The sequence below is a fragment of the Anabrus simplex genome, chromosome 5 (genome assembly GCF_040414725.1).
Source record: "Anabrus simplex isolate iqAnaSimp1 chromosome 5, ASM4041472v1, whole genome shotgun sequence".
Taxonomy (NCBI): domain Eukaryota; kingdom Metazoa; phylum Arthropoda; class Insecta; order Orthoptera; family Tettigoniidae; genus Anabrus; species Anabrus simplex.
In genome coordinates this window covers 367,461,646-367,480,160 of record NC_090269.1, presented here as the reverse complement: position 1 = coordinate 367,480,160, position 18,515 = coordinate 367,461,646, and the positions used below count along the sequence as shown (strand labels likewise).

Genomic DNA, 18,515 nt, shown 5'->3' with positions numbered 1-18,515 from the left:
CGTACTTGGAAAGTTATCTCCAATCCACAAAAATGCAGCCACATGACCATACCACTACGTACTGTAAATCTCCTCTACCGACATCATATTACCTACTCGACAAGCCCATCGCCGTAGTTATGCAACGGCGTGACGTACGTGTAATATTCGATACAAAATTACAATTCAAAGACCACATAGAAACATATACAGTTACTATGAAATTACTGGGCATTTTCTACCGTTTCACAGATATTCGTAATCCCACTGCTCTTCGTCATTTCTTCCTCAGATTATTCAACCTCACTTGAATTTACTGTACCACAAATATATGTTCATTTACTGAAGTCCTGAAGACTTTGCGATTTCATGTCTTCCCTGATGTTCAATTCACTCAGGTCCCGTTTTGTTTCCTCCAGCCAATTTATTCTCCTGTTTTGGGAATTTATTGCACTGGATAATATTTTTTATGAGACTATTATTATCCATCCTAAAAATGTGTCCAAAAATTTCAAGCGCCTCCTCCTCACAGTGTTGATGAAACAATCTGCGTAACTATAGAGGTCTGCAGTTTGCCTTTTGATCCAAAATTCCATTTTCTTGTATGGGGCCGAAAATGTTACTAAGAATTTTACGTTCTTGTTTTACAATATCTGCAATTTTAGAATGACACCCTGCAGGGCCTCTCAAACGCCCAAAATCTCACGCGTGCAGACAGCAGCGCAGAGTTTCTGTGCACAGTGTATCGGTCCCGCTCGGCTAGGCTCGGACCAACGCTTCGTCTCTAGGCTACTCGGCTAAGGTCGGCTCAACTCGGCTCGGATTTGGAGCACTACGGAGCAAGTGAGGAAGAGGGAGACAGGCGTGGGGAAAGAGAGAGACAGCGCTATTGCTCCAAATCGAGGAGTGGGGGTCTGTACTCTGGTCAACCAAGCGAAGTCGTCTTTTGCACCGTGCACAGTGCCTGCACCAGGCGCATGCACCGTGAGGGGCCCTGCGCCTAATGTTAAGATTTCTAATGGATATATTATTATTGTTCCGGGGATTCTGTGGAACGCAGAGGTGAAAGAAGGTGTGAATGGGTGAATATAACACAATCGAAACATTGATTTAAAACTTTAAAATTAGAGCTATAATTCTTTCTCTGCTATCTTTTGGTTTCTTTTCAAAGTCTCAACTTCACAAATTCAGGTACAAAGGTTCGTAAGATTGGGTGAAAATTTTAGAAAATCGAATAATTTTCAGTTAACAAATTTGAGCTTGAAGCTCCCTAATTATAAATTATACGTGAGCGCTGAGGTACCTTTCAAGAAACAGTCAAGGAGACGGATCTCAGATTTAATTTTACATTAATAGTAAGAATATATTTGCTCAGTCAGTTATCTAGGAGACAGAGTATCCAAAATATGCAATCTTACAAGAGCCCCTTTGCTCCACAAATTTATCTCGGAGACTACTCTCCAAACATTATACCATTTCCAGCCTTCCAAAGGCACCATTCAACCTTTACATTAATAGGAGGAGCGTCTTTGTTCCATCAACTTACAATTAGGAATCTCTTTCCGAAAATTCACACTCCCCAGGCCTCTCTACGTACAACCTAACTGTCTTCAATGCTCAACAGTCTGGTATTTTTATTTCAACATGAAACTGAATGACGCCGATTGTAGCAGGGGTAACACGTACCCATTCTACAAGGCCTTTGGAAAAAAACAAAAGGTTAGATTACTGCCCAAAACAAACAAAATGAAAATGAAGCGAACACTTGCACTCCTAGAAATTTACGTTAAATACATAAAACCCTACTCGGGCTTTTGGTCCTACGTTACAGAGGCTAAGCCTATACTACCGAGGTGACTAGATGGAGAGGGGTTATGTTGCTGAAATTACAAGATAGAAAAGGTTAAAAAATCATAGTCCCCTCAAAATCACGTTGAGAGGGAATGCGAGAGGGTAACTCACTCTCTATTCCCTAATTTCGGATAAGTTCTTTCGACTAGTTTGAAATTTACATTTAAACTTTGAAATTTACAGTTTTAGAAAATGAAGTTACATTACTTAAGATTTGAAACCTTCCCCTCGAGCAAGTTTTGAAAGACTATAGGATTGTAATCAGGATCTGCCATTACCTTGAGCTGGTCGATCTCTCGAAGATGGACGAGACGCCTCGCCTCCTTGCACACACTCACTAGACTGGAGCGCTCATTAAGACCACCTGGTCCAAAAATGTGCCAGCTTTTGTAGTCAAGACGAAAGTTCCAGAAAGCTCGGGGCTAAGGCCTGACACCCCCGCCCCATTCTTACTGGATGATCAAATAAATACATACATACATACATACATACATACATACATACATACATACATACATACATACATTATAATTATAGACTGTTATGCCTTTCAGCGTTCAGTCTGCAAGCCTCTGTGAATTTACTAAACGTCGCCACAATCCTCGATTTGCAATTAGTGTTGTGGCCTCATTTAGTTCTATACCTCTTATCTTTAAATCGTTAGAAACCGAGTCTAACCATCGTCGTCTTGGTCTACCTCTACTTCTCTTACCCTCCATAGCAGAGTCCATTATTCTCCTAGGTAATCTATCCTCCTCCATTCGCCTCACATGACCCTACCACCGAAGCCGGTTTATGCGTACAGCTTCATCCATCGAGTTCATTCCTAAATTAGCCTTTATCTCCTCACTCCGCCGGTCTGAACTCAGATCATGTAAGGATTTAAAAGTCGAACAGACTTATTAATTAAACTTCTACCCTCCTGCCATTGTTCCAACCTGTTTGTACCAACACTCATTCTTGCTACTTTCATGTCTGTTACTTCTAACTTATGAATAAGATATCCTGAATCCACCCAGCTTTCGCTCCCGTAAAGCAAAGTTGGTCTGAAAACAGACCGATGTAAAGATAGTTTATTCTGGGAGCTGACTTCCTTCTTACAGAATACTGTTGATCGCAGCTGCGAGCACACTGCATTAGCTTTACGACACCTTGATTCGATCTCACTTACTATATTACCATTCTGGGAGAACACACAACCTAAATACTTAAAATTATCGACCTGTTCTAGCTTTGTATCACCAATCTGACATTAAATTCTGTTGAATTTCTTACCTACTGACATCAATTTAGTCTTCGAAAGACCAATTTTCATACCATACTCATTGCACCTATTTTCAAGTTCCACGATATTAGACTGTAGGCTTTCGGCACAATCTGCCATTAAGACCAAGTCGTCAGCATAGGCCAGACTGCTTACTACATTTCCACCTAACTGAATCCCTCCCTGCCATTTTATAACTTTCAGCAGATGATCCATGTAAACTTTGAACAGCAAAGCCTTGTCTAACCCCTGTAAGTACCCTGTACCAAGAACTCATTCTACCATCAATTCTCACCGAAGCCCAATTGTCAACATAAATGCCTTTGATTGATTTTAATAATCTGCGTTTAATTCCATAGTCCCCCAGTATGGCGAACATCTTTTCCCTCGGTACCCTGTCATATGCTTTCTCTAGATCTACGAAACATAAACACAACTGCCTATTCCTCTCGTAGCATTTTTCAATTACCTGGCGCATACTGAAAATCTGATCCTGACAGCCTCTCTGTGGTCTGAAGCCACACTGGTTTTTATCCAGCTTCCTCTCAACAACTGATCGCACCCTTCCTTCCAAGATGCCAGTGAATACTTTGCCTGGTGTACTAAACAGTGAGATACCTCGATAGTTGTTGCAATCCTTCCTGTTCCCTTGCTTATAGATAGGTGCAATTACTGCTTTTGTCCAATCTGAAGGTACCTTACCAACACTCCATGCTAATTTTACTACTCTAGGAAGCCATTTCATCCCTGCCTTCCCACTATACTTCACTATTTCAGGTCTAATTTCATCTATTCCTGCTGCCTTATGACAATGGAGTTTATTTACCATCCTTTCCACTTCCTCAAGCATAATTTCACCCAAATCATTTTCCTCCTCCCCATGAGCTTGGCTGTTCACAACACCACCAGGATGATTTCCTTTTACATTGAGAAGGTGATCAAAATATTCCCTCCACCTCTCCAGTGATTCCCTGGGATCTATTATGAGTTCACCTGAATTACTCAAAACACTGTTCATTTTCTTTTTCCCTCCCTTCCTAAGATTCTTTATTACTGTCCAGAAAGGTTTCCCTGCTGCTTGACCTAGCCTTTCCAGGTTATTACCAAAATCTTCCCATGACTTCTTTTTGGATTCAACAACAATTTGTTTCGCTCTGTTTCTTTCATCTACATACAACTCCCTGTCTGCCTCGGCCCTTGTTTGGAGCCATTTCTGATAAGCCTTCTTTTTACGTTTACAAGCTGCTCTCACTTCATCATTCCACCAAGATGTTCGCCTTTTCCCATCTTTACACACAGTTGTTCTTAGGCATTCCCTTGCTGTTTCTACTACAGCATCCCTGTATGCCACCCATTCACTTTCTATATCCTGAACCTCCTTACTGTCTACTGTTAGAAACTTCTCACTTATCATATCCATGTACTTCCGTCTAATTTCCTCGTCCTGAAGATTTTCTACCATTATTCTTTTGCAGACAGATTTCACTTTCTCTACCTTAGGCCTAGAGATACTTAGTTCACTACAGATCAGATAGTGGTCTGAATCATCGAAAAATCCCCGGAAAACTCGTACATTCCTAACAGATTTCCTGAATTCGAAGTCTGTTAAGATATAGTGTATTATGGTTCTGGTACCCCTAGCCTCCCATGTGTAGCGGTGAATAGCCTTATGCTTGAAGAATGTATTCGTAACGGCTAAACCCATACTAGCACAGAAGTCCAGCAAACGCTTCCCATTCCCATTAGCTTCCATATCTTCCCCAAATTTATCAATCACCCTTTCGTATCCTTCAGTTCTATTCCCAACTCTCGCATTGAAATCGCCCATTAGCACTATTCTATCCTTGCTGTTGACCGTGACCACGATGTCACTCAATGCTTCATAAAATTTGTCAACTTCATCCTCATCTGCACCCTCACATGGTGATTACACGGACACAATTCTAGTCCTAATTCCTCCAACTGACCAATCTACCCACATCATTCGCTCATTTACGTGCCTAACAGAAACTATGTTCCGTGCAATGGTATTCCTGATAAAGAGCCCTACCCCAGACTCTGCCCTTCCCTTTCTAACACCCGTCAAGTACACTTTATAATCTCCTATCTCTTCCCCGTTATCTCCCCTTACCCGAATATCACTTACTCCTAGCACATCCAGATGCATTCTCTTTGCTGACTCAGCCAGTTCTACTTTCTTTCTTCTATAAGCCCCATTAATATTGATAGCTCCCCATCGAATTCCATTTTGTTCGCCAAGTTGTTTCCAAGGAGTCCCTCACCTGTCAAATGGGAGTGGGACTCCGTTATTCCCATAGGTCCGAGGCTTGCTTAAAATGTTCTGAGCTCGGTAAATTCATGAAGCAGGATGCTACCCTACTTGCACATTATCCAAGTGAGGATCTCTCCTCTAACGGGTTATGGACCACCGGTGGATTGTATAGTCCTAGCCGCCTGAGCACAAGGAGGGCCACGACTCAGAATATGTCCGAGATGCCCACTCCCATTCCATAGCAACTGGTATCCCGACTCTCAGGACCACTTACTAGGCCACTCAGCCGTTGCCCATGGTTCACGAACTAGGACGTGACTACAGTAACCCACAAACATGAACCTTCCACAAACATAAATACCAGAGAATTTTGATTGGATGAAAAATAAATATACAAAATTTTCTATTGGCCCACATCTTAAGTTGGCGGGAAGAGATAGAAGTGTTGTAAACTTGAACACACCGTAAACTAAGAATAAACGATTCAGTTTAGGAAACCTTAACATAAAAAATTACTCTACAATTTTAACAGTTCATCTTCACACCAGAGGGCATAACGCAAGTTTATAGTATTGACATCTGTTGAGAAATGTCCAGCCTTCTTGTATTAGTTGTTGCAAACTTCATATACAGATGGTGTTCTCCAAGGCGCTAATGAAAGGGGCGGTGTACTTTCGGTACAATTATTATTATTATTATTATTATTATTATTATTATTATTATTATTATTATTATTATTATTATTATTATTATTATTATTATACATACAGACATATTCTGAAAGGTACATGCCATAATAAATTGTAGACAGATGTACTAGTGTGACAGCAATAATCCTATTGATTGGTAGGCGATGTAGAACAGAGCAGGACACTTCAGGACAGATTGATTTACTTAGATTTTAGGAGTACAAGCTAGCTCACACTGTGATATTCTGCCCTTCAGGTCACTCAGTGAGACTTTACGGCTGGCTGTGATTACTTGGGTTATGTGCGCACTGAAGTTTTACGAGTTATTGTCCTAATATACGGAAAGTATCGAAGGTTGGCGGGGAACAATGGGCACTACGATTACTGAGAACAGATCGTCTTATTCATTATCTTAACAGCGAGTGGTTCGGTCACAGTCACATTTAAAATTTTAACTACTTTATACGGAGTACCTTCACAGAAAAATATTATATTTCTACTCTATAACTCACTTGGTTTTCTGAAATATACACTGCAGGGGGAAAAAAAAAACGTGCATCATCTCAAAGACTGTGTTCATTGGCACCAGGGTATAATATGATCTGTCCGATTCGGATAACAGCCTCCCCTTCCAATGCTAATCAGTTAGACAGAGCAGTATCCTTCTTTGCTGCAATGTTAGGAACAGAAACCCTAAGCTCAGAAATCTGTCTAAGCAGCAGGTATTACGGGCAATACATGTTTCACAGCTGAACACCAGGCGACGGGTAGCTGACCTGAGTTTCCTCCAGAGGATCTTAAATGTGCATTATCACTTGAAACATCTTGTCGCACTCTTCTCTCTCTGTGTTCCTTCCCGCTCCACCAGAATCAAAGGGTGTCGTAAAACTTGCGCCGTGTTAAAATCAGTAAAACTTGCGCCATGGTCATTAATCATTCAAGGATCTCATTAACGAGAGGTCTTGTTTGGGAATTCCACAGGGAAGTTTCGTGTTTCAGAATGTGACAGTGCCCACTGCCTTCTTACCCCTTATCAGGGTTTTCAAAATATTATTTATGATTTCTTCATCTTTACATCAGCATCACTGTTTGAAACAATTTCATTTGTCATTTATTAATCTTTTATACCCAGGGGAATGCGACAGGCCTCGCCAGGGCACACAATTTCCTTTCCTTGGCAGTAGCTATGGTTCATTCTTGACCCCTATCACATCATAAGGGGTACATGTCAGGGGAAACTTAGGGTGAGACAATTTTTTTCTGTTTTCACTCGTCATGATTTATTCAACAAAATCGCTATCATTTAATTTGTCATCCATTAATCTTTGTCCGGAAAAGCACACCAGACCTCGAATTCGGCAGCATTTTCTTCCTTTAATGGTATTTCGTCCTTCATTCATTCTATTCCTGACCGTGTCAGTTAGCTATAAACAGGCTGTGGATATTCTTCATGAGACTGAAAAGCGGATTCCATGTTTCCACACTTGGTTTGTAAATAAAGTCAAACTACGTAGTTATACACATTTCACCCACTGATATAAATACGATGCGGGTCTTTTTAATGTGCAAGAAACCAACAATGATAGAGTGAATAACATTTTATATATATTAACTAGCAATTACCCGCGGCTTCGCTCGCGTGGATTTTGTAATTTGAACAAAGTAATCGTTCCTCGGCGTTGTACTAAGACATTACCGGGATCTGAAAATTCATAAAGTATAAAATTTTATCCAAAAATTGAGTTTCATTCGCCCCAGAAATTCTTTTTAAACAATTTTTGTGGTATTACCTTTTGGGGCTAATACGGCCGTGCGACATACAACTGTACATGCGAGAAACAGTCTTCTTTTAAGTCGAAAAACTAAATACATGTTTCTTTATGTTTAAAGGAGATTCCAAAGACCTATTCCCACATCTGTAATATCCTCAGTTTTTGAGATATACAAAAGTATCCCCATAGGAATAATTCAACCCCTCGATCAGTCCTTCCCCCCGTCCCACCCTCATCTAAGTGTATTTTCCAAAAATTAAATTCGTGCTTCTTTATTTTTAAAGGAGGTTCCAAATACTAATTTTTCACGTCTGTACCATCTTCAGTTTTTAAGATATAACTATCCTTAAAAAAATAATTAAACTATTTTTCACTTATTTTCACTACCCGTTAAGCTTCTCCGAAAACATAAAGGTGCGTGTTCCTGTATTTTTAAGGATTCTCAAAATACCAAGTTTCTTGTCTCTAACATGTTAATCTTTTGACATATAATGTAAATATACCGGTACTCATTTTAAAAATTTACCCGCTTTTCCAATTCTTTTTCAGCCCCTTAACTGGATTATCCAGAAACCAAAAAGTGCGTGTTTCATTATTTTTAAGGAGATTCCAAATACCAGTTTTCATGTCTGTACGTCTATAACACCTTCAGTTTTTGAGATAAATGTATACTCATAAAAATAATTCAACTTCTTCTTCACTTATTTCCACCCCTCTCCGCCTTAAGTGGACTTCCGAAAACAAAACAAAAAATCGTGCTTATTTTGAAAGGAAATTGAAGATACCAACTTTCACGTCTGTAACAGCTTCAGTTTTTAAGATAAAGCATCCTCATAAATACATCCCAACTCATTATTTACTTATTTTAAAATCCACACCCCTTACGTCGATTTTCCGAGAAAAAACATATGCGTGTCTCCTTATTTTTAAAGGAAATTCCAAATACTAATTTTCACGTCTGAACATCTTCAGTTTTGAGATATAAGAATCCCTATGAAAGTAATTCAACACCTTTTCACCCCCTCCCCTTCCTACACGTCGATTCCCCCCTACGAAAAAGTGCGTGTTTAGTTTTAAAGGAGATACCAAATACAAATTTTCACGTATTTAGCATCTTTAGTTTTTGAGATATAGGTATCTTCAAACAAATAATTCAACTGATTTTTCAATTCATTCACTCCCTTAAGTGGATTTTCCAAAGACACAAGAACACGTGTTTCTTTACTTTGAAAGAAGATTCCAAATACAGTACAAATGTTCATGCCTCTAACATCTTCAGTTTTTGAGATATAAGTATTCTCATAAAAAGGATTCAACTCTTTTTTCACCCCAGCCCGTTAGGTTGATTCCCCCTACCCCTCCAAAAATTGTCTGTTTAAAAAGTGCGTGTTTAGTTTTAAAGGATATTCCAAATACAAATTTTCACCTGTGTAACCTTAAGTTTTTGAGATAGAAGTCTCTCCATAAAAATAATTAAATTTTTTCACTTCCTTTCACCCTCCACCCCTTAAGTCAGTTTTCCGAAAACCAAAAATACCCGTTTCTTTATTTATAAAAGAGCTTCCAAATGCCAATTATCACGACTGTAACATCTTCAGTTTTGAGAGTTGACTTACCCCCCCCCCCCCAAAATGCGTGTATCTTTATTTTTAAAAGAGATTTCAAACACTAATTTTCACGTCTGTAACATCTTTAGGTTTTGAGATATAAGTATCCTCATGAAAGGAATTAAACTCTTTTTTCACTCCACCCCCGCCCATTAAGTTGGTTTCCCCCACCCAAAAAATGCGTGTTTCTTTATTTTTAAAGGTGAGCCCAAATACCAATTTCCACGTCTTGTAACCTTCAGTTTTGAGATATGTTTCTCCAGAAAAAGAATTCATTTTTTTTTCACTTTCTTTCACACTCCCCACTCAAATGAATTTTTCAGAAAGAAACAGTACCCGTTTCTTTAAAATAGCTTCCAAATACCAATTATCACGACTGTAACTTCTTCAGTTTTTGAGATATATGTATCTTCGTAAAAGGAATTCATCTCCGTTTTCAACCCCTCCTCCAACACGTTGATCCCCTCCCCCAGCAAAATGCATGTTTCTTTATGTTTAAAGGAGATTCCAAATACCAGTTTTCACGTTTGTAACTTCTTTATATTTTTTATATATATAGCCTATTCTCATGCAATAATTCAACTAATTTTTCAATTCTTCCCGTCAAGGTTTTATTCCGAAAACCAAAGAATACGTGTTTCCTTATTTTTAAAGGAGATTCCAAATACCAATGTTCAGGTCTGCAACATCTTACATTATTCAGATGTACCTACTGTAGATATAGGCTACTAAATTTAAAAATTTACTCCCTTTTTTCACTTCCCCTTAAGTGGATTTTCCGAAAAAAAATTGTTTCTTTACTTTTACAGGAAATTCCAAATACCAGTTTTCAAATCTGTAATATGTTACGTGTCTGAGATAATTCGCAGATGTAGTCTTTTTAAAAAATCACCCCGTTTGTCAATCCTGTTCACCCCTTATTCGTCAGATTATCCAAAAACACAACAATACGTGTTTCTTTATTTTCAAAGGAGATTCCAAATACCAATTTTCACGTCTGTAAACTTTTAAGTTTTTGAGATATAGATATCCACATTTTTAAAATTCTCTCCCTCTTCGCCCCCCCCCCCCAGTGACGGAATATCCAAAAATCCTCTCTTAGTGAGCATCTACACCCTAATATAAATGTATCCCGAAAATTTCATTTCTTTGTGTCCAGAAGTTTTGGCTCGGCGATGATGAATTAGTCAGTCAGTCAGTCAGTCAGTCAGGACATGTTATTTTATATAGAGAGATTTCAAAATCTCAGTTGTACAGATATTCACACAATTCGTTGAACCTGGAAATAAGTCCCTGGGGTGCAGCGCAAGTAACAGTTGCTTAAGATAGCTGTCAAACATCTACTCCCGGCGGGGAATCTCCACGGCGCAACTTTTACTCGGCACAATTTTTACAGAACCAATCAAAGACCGTCTTCACATTCCCCACACTCAGCACCCAATACTTCCACGGATCGTTCCTAATGCGCGTCCCAACTCTCTTTAACAATATTAATAGGAGACAAGAGCTTGATATAGCATCAAATAAAAGTACATTCGAGAGGGGTGTAAATAGTCTCAAAAGGATAAGTTAATATGCAGTTCCGCCCGAGCTTCGGTCGGAGATGGTTGTGCTGTGTTCGCTGTGCTAGGTGTGTCGCTTCGCTTTCTAGAGCTCGCTATCACCTCGTGCCCGTTGAACTGTGTTTTACAGAACTGTTCTTTCAGTGTGACTGTATTGAATAATAGTATTATATAGACACGTGAACACAAGGGATTAGTGTTACTTGTGAGTGGGGACGAGGGCCCCAGGGACTTAGTGAGGATGGAGGAACCATCAGATGGTGGTCTAGGTACTCTATCTAACCATAATTTAGTTAGCTCAGCTGTAGGTACCGTATTAAATTTGTGCTATTCCGACGGCCCGTTAAGTGATGTAGACCAAATACCTTCTCAAATATCTACACTTCGTAAACGTGGTCTCCCGGACGAGCGTCCTGATTACTGGAATGAAGAGGGCCTAAGTGTGAAGAAGCTATCAGTGTCAGTAAGTGCCAGTGAACATTCTCACGAACATCGAACTAGCTGCCCAATTCCGCCAGCCCCATCTGTGCAGCCTGTGCAGTTGAATACGTCCCAGCACACAGCTAGCCAGCTTGCTCCAAGTCAACAGGTACGAAGCAGCGCTCAGCATGAGTCATACCTCTATAAGTTAGATGATGAAGGTCCGTTCATAGTGTACGCTGAACATAAACCCGATGAGGCAGGTGCGGCAACTAAACATATCGGCCGGTTACATCCAATGTCTGTGGGAAAGTGTATTAGGGCCTTAATTCCAGACATGCGTACTTCTATAATGAACATTACTACAAAGGGACGTAATAGGGTTCAAACAGAACTTTCTTCCGCTACCTGTGCAAACAGGCTTGCTCAGTTACAATCCCCCTCACTCAGTCTTTACATACCAAGGCATCTAACGGTGAAGACAGGTCTTATTCGTGCAGTAGATACGTCCTTCTCGGAGGAAGAATTACTTTCAGAAATTCAGTCAGATAAGAAAATACTAGAAGTACATCGCTTTCACCGTAAACTTGTGCGAGATGGACAGACTGTACTAGTGCCTCGGCAACTGTTGCGTGTTGTATTTGAAGGTCGCACTTTACCTCCTTACGTGTATATATTTAACACTCGGTGTGGTGTAGAACCTTACGTCCAGAATGTAACCCTTTGCTACCAATGTCTTAAATACGGCCACGTAAATAAACAGTGTCGTAGCAAAGCACGCTGTGCATGCTGCGGCGACAGTCACATCACTGCAGATTGCCTTACTCCAGATCCGCCTAAATGTATTTACTGCTCTGGCCCTCATCGCGCAGATGATCGATCCTGTCCAGAATACGAACGACAGCGTAGGATTAAATATAATATGGCCCATTTAAATATCACCATTGAGCAAGCACTCGAAATGGAATCCACAAGCACATATGCTAATACTGTGAAGCAAAATAACACTCCTCCAGCAAGTACATCTTATCACAAGGAATTTCCATCCCTTCCTTTCCCTGCACGTGGGCCACTTCCCACCAATAACCTTTCCAACTCTTCTTTCCCTAGTACCTCTAAGGTGTCCTCTCGTTTTACACCCAAACGTCCTTCCACCTCAAAGTCTAGAGTTCCAGTTCACAACCAGTGGAAAACATACTACAATGGACAGCGTTCTCCTGCCTACTCCACTGGACCTATATACCCTACACAACAATTTCAACCAAGTCAACAGCCTCAAACAACACCACAAGCTGTACCTACAACTCCACTGCTTGAAAACATTGTCCAGTTTATTTTGACGCTTAAAAACACGGCCTCCTCGGAAATTGATCCCTCTCATATACGTGACGTTATATCATTACTTTTGAATCAGAATGACCATGGATGCCGCACCTCAACTGAATAAAATAATACAGTGGAACTGTCACTCAATACGAGCGCATAAACGTAGCCTTCAGACTCTACTGCGAGATTACTCCGTTTCAATGTGTGTAGTTAGTGAGACCTGGCTGAAGGATACTACCCCCTTTCAGCTTCCAGGCTACAATTTTATAAGAAGTGATCGTGGTGATGGTTATGGATGGGTTGGAATCCTCCTCCAGAAGAACATAATTTATGATCAAGTAACTCTTAATCTTCGAGGGTCTAAACTGGAAACATGTGCCATCAAGGTCAACTACAGGGGTTCACCGTTAACTATTGTTTCCGTATACCGATCATCTAACCAACTGGTATCTGTACACGAACTGCGTCGACTCTTTTCCCAACTTTCACAGCCTGTACTTATCTTCGGAGACTTCAACTCACACCACTTGAATTGGGGAAGTTCTTCTACTGACTCATATGGAATACAACTCATGGGTGTAGCTGAAGAAGAAAACTTAGTGCTACTGAATGATGGGTCCCCTACCCGCATTTCTCGACCTAATCAAGCTCCTTCGGCAGTAGATGTTACTTTTGCATCTCCTTCAATAGCACTCGACTACTCCTGGCAGGTTCTACTGGACACTCTAGGATCTGACCACTTTCCAATATTATTAACATCGACTAACACATCAACCATTCCTCATACCATCTACCCAACATATCGTTGGAAAATTCGACAAGCTGATTGGGCAAGTTACAAGGAGGCAATAGATCTCATCCTGGAAGAATACCACGAAACGAATGACATTGTCAGAGACTACGAAACATTCTGCGATTCCATTAATCGAGCAGCCTGCCTTACAATTCCACAAAACAGACCATATGCATACAGCAAACGACCTCCAACTCCCTGGTGGGATAACGAATGTCAAGCTGCGCTGCATGACAGGCGTGTGGCACTCCATCAGTATAAACAGGACGCTTCTGAAGCTAACTTCCTCACCGTACAACAAACTCAAGCGAAAGCAAAACGCTTATTCAAGCTTAAAAAGCGTCAGGGTTGGCGCCAATATTGTACTTCTCTCAACTCATCTATCTCTCCTGCTACGATGTGGCGGAATATTCGTCGTTTCCGAAACTCACAGAACTGCCCTCAGTTTACATCTACATGTACGATACCAATAAAAGAGGACATCCTTAGACAAATGGCCCCTCCTTCAGCTCATATAGGTTATTTACCACGCAATGGCCATGAAGATAATTTCCATCCTCTACTTCGTCCATTTGAATTTCAAGAACTTATTAAAGCCTTGAAAACGAGTAATAATACTTCCCCAGGCCCAGATAACATCCATTACCCAATGCTACTCAACATGTCTAGTGCTGGACATAAGAAACTTCTTAAGCTGATGAACAGGATGTGGTTTCAAAGAGTGCATCCTCTGTCATTTAAACTTATTCGTCTGGTACCATTATTGAAGAATGGGAAAAATCCACGACTGTCTTCATCCTATCGCTCACTGTCCTTGATATCCTGCTTGTACAAGACTATGGAAAGGATGATTAAGCATCGATTAGAATGGTGGGTAGAACATCACAAGTTGCTACCACCTCAACAAATGGGTTTTCGACGTGGGAAAGGTACAATAGATACACTTGTACATCTAATTACAGACATCCAACTTGGTCTGAGCAATAACAATTACGTTGTGGCATTGTACACTGATCTGTCTTCTGCGTATGATAGCGTGCTTATTCCCGTATTAGAAGACAAATTACGCTTCCTACATCTCCCAGAGGACTTTATTGGGAACCTCCGTTGCCTTCTACAAGATAGACATCTCATCATGTTTCACAATGGCAAGACAATTGGTCCTCGAATGACATCCCAAGGACTACCACAAGGCTCTATCTTGGCTCCATTGCTTTTTAACATATACACAGCAGACCTCACATCTATATTTCCTCCTGAGATACAAGTTCTCCAGTATGCTGATGATATTTGCATTTATACAGAAGCTGAAACCTTGGACAAGTGTCAAGAACAGATGACGGTTGCAATGAGGACTTTCACTCCTTGGCTTCATAACCATGGTTTAACGATATCTGCAGGAAAATCAGCAGTCTCTATCTACACTCGACATTCGAGACCCCCACTGGACACGATTCATCTGGGTACCTACTTATTTCCCTACAAGGTGGTGGTGCCTTACCTAGGACTTCTCATCGATCATAAATTGACATGGTCTCCACATATTCATCATGTGCTCCGTAAGTGTGATATTTCAGTCAATATTTTACGAGCCATTAGCGGCTCTTGGTGGGGCTGTGACCCGAAAATTGCGCTGCAACTGTACAGAACTTTGATTCGACCTCTCCTGGATTATGGAAGTGGATGTTTTGCTACGGCTTCTAAAACATTGTTAACTAAACTAGACAAATGTCAGTATAAGGCCCTTAGACTCTGCATAGGAGCAATGCAGTCTACACCTACAAATGCTCTGCTACTTGAAACACTTGAACCTCCTCTCCATCTACGAAGGCAGTATCTAGCGGGGAAATATATCTTCAAACTTTTTCAATACAGGAAGTCTCCAATACTTCACAAGATATCCAAGCTGACTACCCTAGTACTGACTTCACGCTACTGGAAAAAAAAACGTCAACCGATCCTAGTGGATGAATTTACCAATCTCAGTGGTTGCAGACGTATTATAAGCACTACAGATACCCATCCCAGTTTTAACTGTTCTTTTGAAACTACTATTAAGAAACTGGATATTCGACTAGAAACATCATTTGAGACCACTGTGAACTGTAACGATGTCAGCCTGAAACGTTACCTGACAGAATGGCCACACGCCCGACACATCTACACAGATGGATCAAAGGACTGTAATACAGTGGGTAGTGCCTATATTGATGTTCAATCCGGCAGCTGTGGTAAATTCAAGCTACCTCCGACAGCATCTATATTTACGGCTGAGCTTACAGCCATTTTGGGGGCTCTCGAATACGCTACAAATCTTCCTGAGCGGTTGATTGTGGTGTTGTCTGATTCTAGATCAGCACTGCAGAGTCTACAAACCATTAACTCACGGTCAACATCCTTGATTCTCGTACACGAGATTATTGCACAGGTACATCGACTTGAGACACAGGGGAAGAAAGTTTCATTTGTGTGGGTAAAACCCCATGTAGGAATCCCAGGCAATGAGCTAGCAGACAAAGCAGCACGATCTGCTGCCACTGAAGGCCAACAGACATACACGACAGTTCCAGCATCGGATTACACCTCCTTGCTTCGTCGACGGCAATTGACGGCGTGGAACAACGAGTGGCATGATACCTCCCAACAACGCGGAAAACACTATGCCACTATCCATCCAGATATTCCGAACGTTCTTTGGTACCATCAGCGTCCCTATTCGCGTCAATTCGTCAGAGCAATCGCAAGAATGAAGTTTCATCATGGTTGTTTCCCTCAGCATTTGCACAAAATTCAAGTACTACGATCTCCCTTCTGTTCATGTTCAGCTGATACAGTTGCCTATCTTAATCATATATTCTTTGGATGTCCACTCCACTTTGTTCGCACTACCTGCTTACTACAAAATTTATTGGCATTGGGTTACCAATTACCCCCTATTCTTTCGTCAATTCTCCACAAAAGTGACCAATCTGCTTACTTTGAGCTATATGCATTTCTTTCTGACATTGGACTACGAATCTAAGACCTTCACCTAGCATCGAGCTAACCCTATCAGAACTACAAAGGCCTTATGATGATAAGACGAATCCATCCCCCCTGTCCCCGAGCAATAAATAAAATACCGTAAATAAATAAAAACATAAGTTCCTAAAAATCCCTCCCATTCATAATTCACTGGCTGAGTGGGCTTTGACCCGAATGCCAAAAAAAAAAAAAAAAAAAAAAGTTAATATGAAGTGGTTAACCCGCCATCTTGACCCACGACGACTTGGCTATGAACATGGACATTCTCATGGTTTCGATTTAGACAGTTGTTATTAGTAGGCTGTGTACCGGTATCTATCTTGTTATCTTTTGTTATGTTTGTTATATTTTATCATGAAAGTTTACGTTTGTTAATTAGTCTGTTGACAGTACAAGTGAAATTTGTTCAGTGTAGCAGTATATTGTGTTTAATGAATACGTAAATAAATAAATAAATAAAATGTATTTGAACATCGCCTGCTTGAGTGCTTACCGACCGTGATTTACGCCAGGGGAACTGATACTGATCACTGATGTGCAGGTATTTACAAATCGATTGTCATCGTCAGTACGATAATATCGTTAGTTCACGAATTCGTGAGGAAGTGACAGTACTGAGTGAGCCTTGGCCGACTAAGTTGATATCACAACAGAGGAAGTTGGGTTTAGTCCACTTCCGGGACTGCGTTACGCTGGGGCGAGGTTTGGTGTTGCCAGTTGAGTCTTCAGTGAACCTCGTGGGTAAGCGAACCGTGCTGCTACTACGCTCGACATGCAGTTCAGGTAGGCTCGCCCTCATTTCTATCCACTCCCACATTCTGTCTGTGGGCCCAGTCTGTTCACTCTCTGTGTGTGTACATAGGAGTTGTTATAATATGATTAGATTTTGACCTCAAAGTTGTACTGGATCACTGTACATACATGTGTATTGCATTCCATTAACCTCTTGCGATTCCGTGTATCATATCTGTCGCACTAAGGCAGAACCTGATATGTCAAAATAGTAGAATTTTCACTTTTAATGCCAGTATGGTAAATTTTGCGACGAAGGTGATCATGGCAAAGCCGGTATGATTCTGGTGCCCACAGAATAAAGATTCCGATATGTTCAGAACAGAGATATTAAAGCAACCCTCAGCTTGCTGCATAAATAAGAATAAAACGTGTTCCTTCTATTTATTACATTCACAAATGTATGCCACTTGAATTTAGAGGCCAATATTAATTTCAGCGAGCTCGCCAACTTTTAACAAGTACCTCCTGAAAAATAAGATTTTTTTATTTTTTTTTGGTCATATCTAGGTCTGCCTTAGTGCCACAGATATGAGTGGTGGTGATAATTATTATTTTACGAGGAAGTACAATTGGGAAACCATCCTCTCTTAACACTGCCGGGCTGAGTGCCTCAGACGGTTTAGACGCTGGCCTTCTGACCCAGACTTGGCAGGTTCGATCCTGGCTCAGTCCGGTGGTATTTGAAGGTGCTCAAATACGTCAGCTTCGTATCGGTACATTTACCGTAAAAGAATTCCGGCACCTCGGCGTCTCTGAAAACCGCCAAAACTACCGTAGTTAGAGGGACGTAAAGAACATTATTATTATTATTATTATTATTATTATTATTATTATTATTATTATTATTATTATTATTATTATTATGTCCGCTTCCGTAGCGTAACGGTTAGTGTATTAGTTGCCTCCTCGGGGGCCCTGGTTCGATTCCCGGTACTGCCAGAAATTTAAGAATGGCAGAAGGGCTGGTATGTGATTGAAATGGTACATGCAGCTCACGAGGATACGAGTTTTTATTATTATTATTATTATTATTATTATTATTATTATTATTATTATTATTATTATTATTATTATTATTATTATTATTATTTCCGGCCCCATGGTGTAGGGGTAGCGTGCCTGCCTTTTACCCGGAGGCCCCGGGTTCGATTTCCGGCCAGG

The 18,515-nt window shown here is 40.6% G+C and overlaps 1 long non-coding RNA gene across 2 annotated transcripts in view; it reads left to right on the top strand.

The window, feature by feature from the left end:
- The window catches only part of LOC136874924 (uncharacterized), a 638,399-nt gene that overhangs the window by 151,942 nt on the left and 467,942 nt on the right, over positions 1-18,515 (top strand). Inside the window, exon 1 of one of the 2 annotated variants that reach the window (XR_010860318.2) lies at positions 17,294-17,342. The exons of the other annotated variant lie outside the window; for it this stretch is intronic. This is a non-coding gene — a long non-coding RNA (uncharacterized lncRNA). Of the gene's footprint in view, positions 1-17,293; positions 17,343-18,515 lie in introns of those variants that run through there. 2 annotated transcript variants of the gene reach the window in all.